This window comes from Hordeum vulgare, chromosome 5H (assembly GCF_904849725.1).
Source record: "Hordeum vulgare subsp. vulgare chromosome 5H, MorexV3_pseudomolecules_assembly, whole genome shotgun sequence".
Lineage (NCBI taxonomy): Eukaryota > Viridiplantae > Streptophyta > Magnoliopsida > Poales > Poaceae > Hordeum > Hordeum vulgare.
The window spans coordinates 339,783,072-339,789,284 of NC_058522.1; positions in this window are offsets into that span (position 1 = coordinate 339,783,072).

The window sequence follows — 6,213 nt, forward strand, 5'->3', positions numbered from 1 at the left end:
TGGCATTGGTTGTGGCACCACAGGTAGGTGGCTATACCCTCTCCAAAGTCTTCATGGATGGTGGCAGCAGTATCAACATCCTATACTATGACACTTTCCGAAGAATGAATTTCTCTGAAGGTGACTTGATGCCTTCCTCCACGGTCTTCCATGGCATCGTCCCGGGTAAGTCGGCATATCTTGTTGGCCGGATTAAACTCAATGTGGATTTTGGCACCGAGTCTAACTACAGGAGCGAGTCTCTCATGTTCTAGGTGGTCAAGATCAAGAGCCATTATCATGCGCTTTTTGGTCGGCCGGCTTACGCACGCTTCATAGCCCGGTCGTGTTATGTCTACCTTAAGCTCAAGATGCCTGGCCCTAGAGGAACCATCATGATAAGTGGAGATCGGAAGATAGATCAGGAGTTCGAAGAAGGAGATGCTGCTTATGCTGAGTCATCCTATGCTGCTCAGGAGCTCAAGTTTCATTAGGCCAATGTTGACCTGGTGGACATGACCCCGCTCAAGAAGACCACGATATATTCAGAGCCGCCCCTTAAGTTTAAACCTACAAATGACACCAAGCAGGTTGATTTCATGCCTCGCGACTCTTCCAAGCAATTAATTATTGGGACGGGTCTGGATCCCAAATAGGAAAGCATGCTCATCAAATTCATCCGTGAGAACCGGGACATCTTTGCATGGAAACCTTCTGACATGCCAGGTCTACCGAGAGAATTCGTTGAGCACCACCTTAATATAGATCCCAAGATGAAGCTGGTTCGGTAGTACCTCCGTCATTTCAACGAGGAGAGGCGTAAGGCAATCGGGGAAGAGATAGCCTAGCTCTTGGCTGCTGGGTTCATTGTGGAGGTTTTTGACCCAGAGTGCTTGGCCAACCCAGTCCTGGTCCTCAAAAAGAATGGCACCTTTCGCATGTGCATTGACTACACTAACCTTAACAAGGCCTGCCCGAAGGATCCTTTCGCTCTCCCTCGTATCGATCAAATCATTGACCCTACTGTGGGTTGCGAGCGGCTGTGTTTTTTGGATGCATACTTAGGTTATCACCAGATCAAGATGGCTCTGGAGGATCAAGAGAATACGGCCTTCATAACTCCTTTTGGTGCTTTTTGCCAATTCTCTACGCCATTTGGGCTCAAAAGTGCAGGGTCGACTTATCAGCACTATATCCAGAATTGCCTGCACAATCAGATCAGGCACAACGTTCACGCCTATGTTGATGACATAGTGGTGAAATCCCAGAAGAAAGAGTCACTTCTGGAGGATCTCAAGGAAACATTTGATAGTTTACATGTGTATCAGATGAAGCTTAACCCGACCAAGTGTATTTTCAGTGTCCGTGCAGGGAAGTTATTGGGCTTCTTGGTGTCAGAGCAAGGTTTTGAGGCCACATCATCTCTGCCGAGGGCATCAAATTTGATCCATCAAAGGTGAAGGTCATTATTGAGTGGGAACCTCCTCAGACTGTGAAGCAGCTTTGAAGTTTTCTTGGGCTTGCAAGCTATTGCAGAAGATTCGTTGAGAATTTCTCCAAGATGGCTAAACCTCTCTCTAGCCTTCTTCAGAAGAGTATGAAGTTTGTCTCGTCTCCAGAGTGTTAGTTGGCCTTCGACACACTCAAAGAAAAGTTCACTTCTACTTCAGTCTTGACTCCTCCTGATGATTCCAAGTCTTATCAAGTGTTCTGTGATGCCCCTCTTAAAGATCTTGGTGCAGTTCTGATGCAAGAGAAGAAAGTGGTAGCTTATTGATACGTCCATTTTGCATCATGTTTTCACATTGATATTTATCGCTTCTGTGGCTGTTATGCCTTTTCTCTCTTATTTTGCAAGGTTTACATGAAGAGGGAGAATACCGGCAACTGGAATTCTGGCCTGAAAGTGGAGCAAAGTTGAGATACCTATTCTGCGCAACTCCAAACGCCGTGAAAATCAATGGAGATTTTTTTCCCAATATATAAAAAATACTGGACCGAAGAAGTGCCGGAGGGGCACCAGGGGGTGCCCACAAGCCTGCACGATGCGGCCACCCCCCCCCCCAGGCCACGCCATGGGGGCTTGTGGGCAGCCCACTGGCCCACTAGCCCCCTTCTTTTGCTATATGGAGGGTTTCATCCAGAAAAAAATCAGAAGGGAGCTTTTTCGTGGTTTCGCCGCCGCCACGAGGCGGAACTTGAGCAGAACCAATCTAGAGCTCCGGCAGGACGATCCTGCCGGGGAAACTTCCCTCCCGGAGGGGGAAATTGTCGCCATCGCCATCACCAACACTCCTCTCGTCGGAGGGGACTCGTCACCATCAACATCTTCATCAGCACCATCTCATCTCCAAACCCTAGTCCATCACTTGTAACCAATCTCCGTCTCGCGACTCCGATTGGTACTTGTAAGGTTGCTAGTAGTGCTAATTACTCTTAGTAGTTGATGCTAGTTGGATTACTTGGTGGAAGAGTTTATGTTCAGATCCTTCATGCTACTCATTACACCTCCGATCATGATTATGATTATGCTTTGTGAGTAGTTACTTTTGTTCCTGAGGACATGGGATAAGTCATGCTAATAATAGTCATGTGAATTTGGTGTTTGTTTGGTATTTTGATATGTTGTATGTTGTTTTTCCTCTAGTGGTGTTATGTGAACGTCGACTACATAACACTTCACCATTATTTGGGACTAGAGGAAGGCATTGGGAAGTAGTAAGTAGATGATGGGTTGCTAGAGTGACAAAAGCTTAAACCCTAGTTTATGCGTTACTTTGTAAGGGGCTGATTTGGATCCACTAGTTTAATGCTATGGTTAGACTTTGTCTTAATTCTTCTTTCGTAGTTGCGGATGCTTGCGAGAGGGGTTAATCATAAGTGCAATGCTTGTCCAAGTAAGGGCAGTACCCAAGCGCCGGTCCACCCACATATCAAACTATCAAAGTAACGAACGTGAATCATATGAACATGATGAAACTAGCATGACAGGAATTCTCGTGTGTCCTCAGGAGCGTTTTTCCTCCTATAAGACTTTGTTCAGTCTTGTCCCTTGCTACAAAAGGGATTGGGCCACTTTGCTACACCGTTGCTACTTTTGTTACTTGTTGCTCGCTACGAAGCATCTCACCGCATAATTACTTGTTACCGACAATTTCAGTGCTTGTAGATTTTTCCTTGCTGAAAACCACTTGTCAGATCCGTCTGCTCCTCGTTGGGTTCGACACTCTTACTTATTGAAAGGACTACGATTGATCCCTATACTTGTGGGTCATCAAGACTATTTTCTGGCACCGTTGCCGGGGAGTGAAGCGCCTTTGGTAAGTGGAACTTGGTAAGGGAACATTCATATAGTGTGCTGAAATTTCTTGTCACTTGTCACTATGGATACTAATCCTTTGAGGGGCTTGTTCGAGTTATCTTCGCCTCGAACAGAAGCACAAAGAGTTGCTCCTCAAGTTGTTGCACCTACTGAAAATATTTGCTTTGAATTTCCTTCGGGTATGCTTGAGAAACTGCTGGCTAATCCTTTTACAAGAGATGGAACATCACATCCAGACTTGCATGTGATCTATGTAGATGAGGTTTGTAGTTTATTTAAGCTTGGAGGTGTGCCCGAGGATGAGGTCAAGAAGAAGGTATTTCCTTTATCTTTGAAGGATAAGGCGTTGACATGGTATAAGCTATGTGATGATACTAGATCATGGGACTACAATCGGTTGAAATTGGAATTTCATCAAAAGTTTTATCCTATGCATTTAGTACATCGTGATCGGAATTATATTTATTACTTTTGGCCTCATGACAGAGAAAGCATCGCTCAAGCTTGGGGGAGGCTTAAATCAATGCTATATTCATGCCCCAATCATGAGCTCTCGAGAGAAATTATCATTCAGAACTTCTATGCTCGGCTTTCTCATGATGATCGCACCATGCTTGATACTTCTTGTATCGGTTCTTTTATGAAGAGAGATATTGACTTCAAGTGGAATTTATTGGAGAGAATTAAACGCAACTCTGAAGATTGGGAGCTTGAAGAAGGTAAGGAGTCAGGTATGAATTTCACTTTTGATTGCGTTAAATCCTTTGTTGAGACAAATACTTTTTGTGACTTTAGCGCTAAGTGTGGACTTGACTCTGAGATAGTAGCTTCATTGTGTGAATATTTTGCTGCTCATGTTGATCTCCCGAAAGAGAAGTGGTTTAAATTTCATCCTCCTTTAGAAGTCAACGTAGTTAAACCCACTCCAGTTGAAGAGAGAGTCATTGCCTATAATGATCCTGTGGTACCCAGTGCTTACATTGAGAAACCACCTTTCCCTGTTAAGATAAAGGATCATTCCAAAGCTTCAACGGTGATATGTAGAGGCTATATTAGAACACCTACACCTCCTGAGCAAATTAGAGTTGAACCTAGCATTGCCATTATCAAAGATCTTCTGTCTGAAGAAGTTGAGGGACATAATATTCACTTTTGTGAAGATGCTGCTAGAATTGCTAAACCTCACGTTAGAGATAAACATAGACCTGTCGTTGGCATGCCTGTGGTTTGTGTTAAGATAGGAGATCATTGTTATCATGGTTTATGTGACTTGGGTGCTAGTGTTAGTGCAATACCTCAATCCTTATGCGATGAAGTCAAACATGAGATTGCACCTGTTGAGATAGAACCTATAGATGTGACTATTCAGCTTGCCAATAGAGATACTATCTGCCCTGTGGGAATTGTGAGGGATGTTGAAGTCTTGTGTGGTAAAACGAAGTATCCTGCTGATTTCCTCGATCTTGCTACCGCTCAAGATAGCTTTTGTCCCATCATATTTGGCAGACCTTTTCTCAATACCGTCAATGCTCATATTGACTATGAGAAGCAAACTATCACTGTTGGCTTTGAAGGTGTGTCACACGAATTCAATTTCTCTAAGTTTGGTAGACAACCTCATGAAAAGGAGTTGCCTAGTAGGGATGAAACTATTGCCTTAGCTTCTGTTGTTGTGCCCCCTACTGATCCCTTAGAGCAATACTTGCTTGAGCATGAAAATGATATGCATATGGATGAAAGGGATGAAATAGACAGAGTTGTCTTAGAAAAATATCCTATCCTTAAGAATAACTTGCATGTTGAACTGCTTGGGGATCCGCCCCCACCAAAGGGTGATCCTGTGTTCGAGCTTAAACAGTTGACAGATACTTATAAGTATGCCTATCTTGATGAAAAGGAGATATATCCTGTCATTATTAGTGCTAGCCTCTCAGAGCAGGAAGAAAAGAAGTTACTAAAAACTCTGAGGAAGCGCCGTGCTGCTATAGGATATACTCTTGATGATCTTAAGGGCATTAGTCCCACTCTATGCCAGCACAACATCAAAACTGGTCCTGAATTCAAATCACTTGTTGATCATCAAAGGAGATTGAATCCTAAGATGAAAGAAGTAGTGAGAAAAGAAATACTAAAGCTCCTAGAAGCAGGTACTATCTATCATGTTGCTCATAGCGATTAGGTGAGTCTGGTGCATTGCGTTCCTAAGAAAGGAGGCATTACCGTTGTCCCTAATGATAAGGATGAGTTGATCCCACAGAGGATTATTACTGGCTATAGGATGCTGGTTGATTTTAGGAAGTTGAATAAGGCCACTAGGAAAGATCATTACCCTCTGCCTTTTATCAACCAAATGCTAGAAAGACTATCCAAACACACACACTTTTGCTTTCTAGACTGTTATTCTGGTTTCTCCCAAATACCAGTTCCACGGTCTGATCAGGAGAAAACCACTTTCCCCTGCCCTTTCGGTACCTTTGCCTATAGACGTATGCCTTTTGGCTTGTGTAATGCACCTGCCACCTTTCAAAGATGTATGATGGCTATATTCTCTAACTTTTGTGAAAAGATTGTCGAGGTTTTCATGGATGACTTTTCCGTTTACGGGTCTTCCTTTGATGATTGCCTCAGCAACCTTGATCGAGTCTCGCACATATGTAAAGATACCAATCTTGTCTTGAATTGGGAGAAGTGCCACTTTATGGTTAATGAAGGCATCGTCTTAGGACATAAAATTCCCGAAAGAGGTATTGAAGTCGATAAGGCTAAGGTTGATGCAATCGAGAAAATGCCATACCCCACAGATATTAGAGGGATGAGAAGTTTCCTTGGTCATGCTGGTTTCTATAGAAGGTTCATCAAAGACTTCTCTAAGATTTCTAGGCCTCTTACCAATCTCTTGCAGACGGATATTC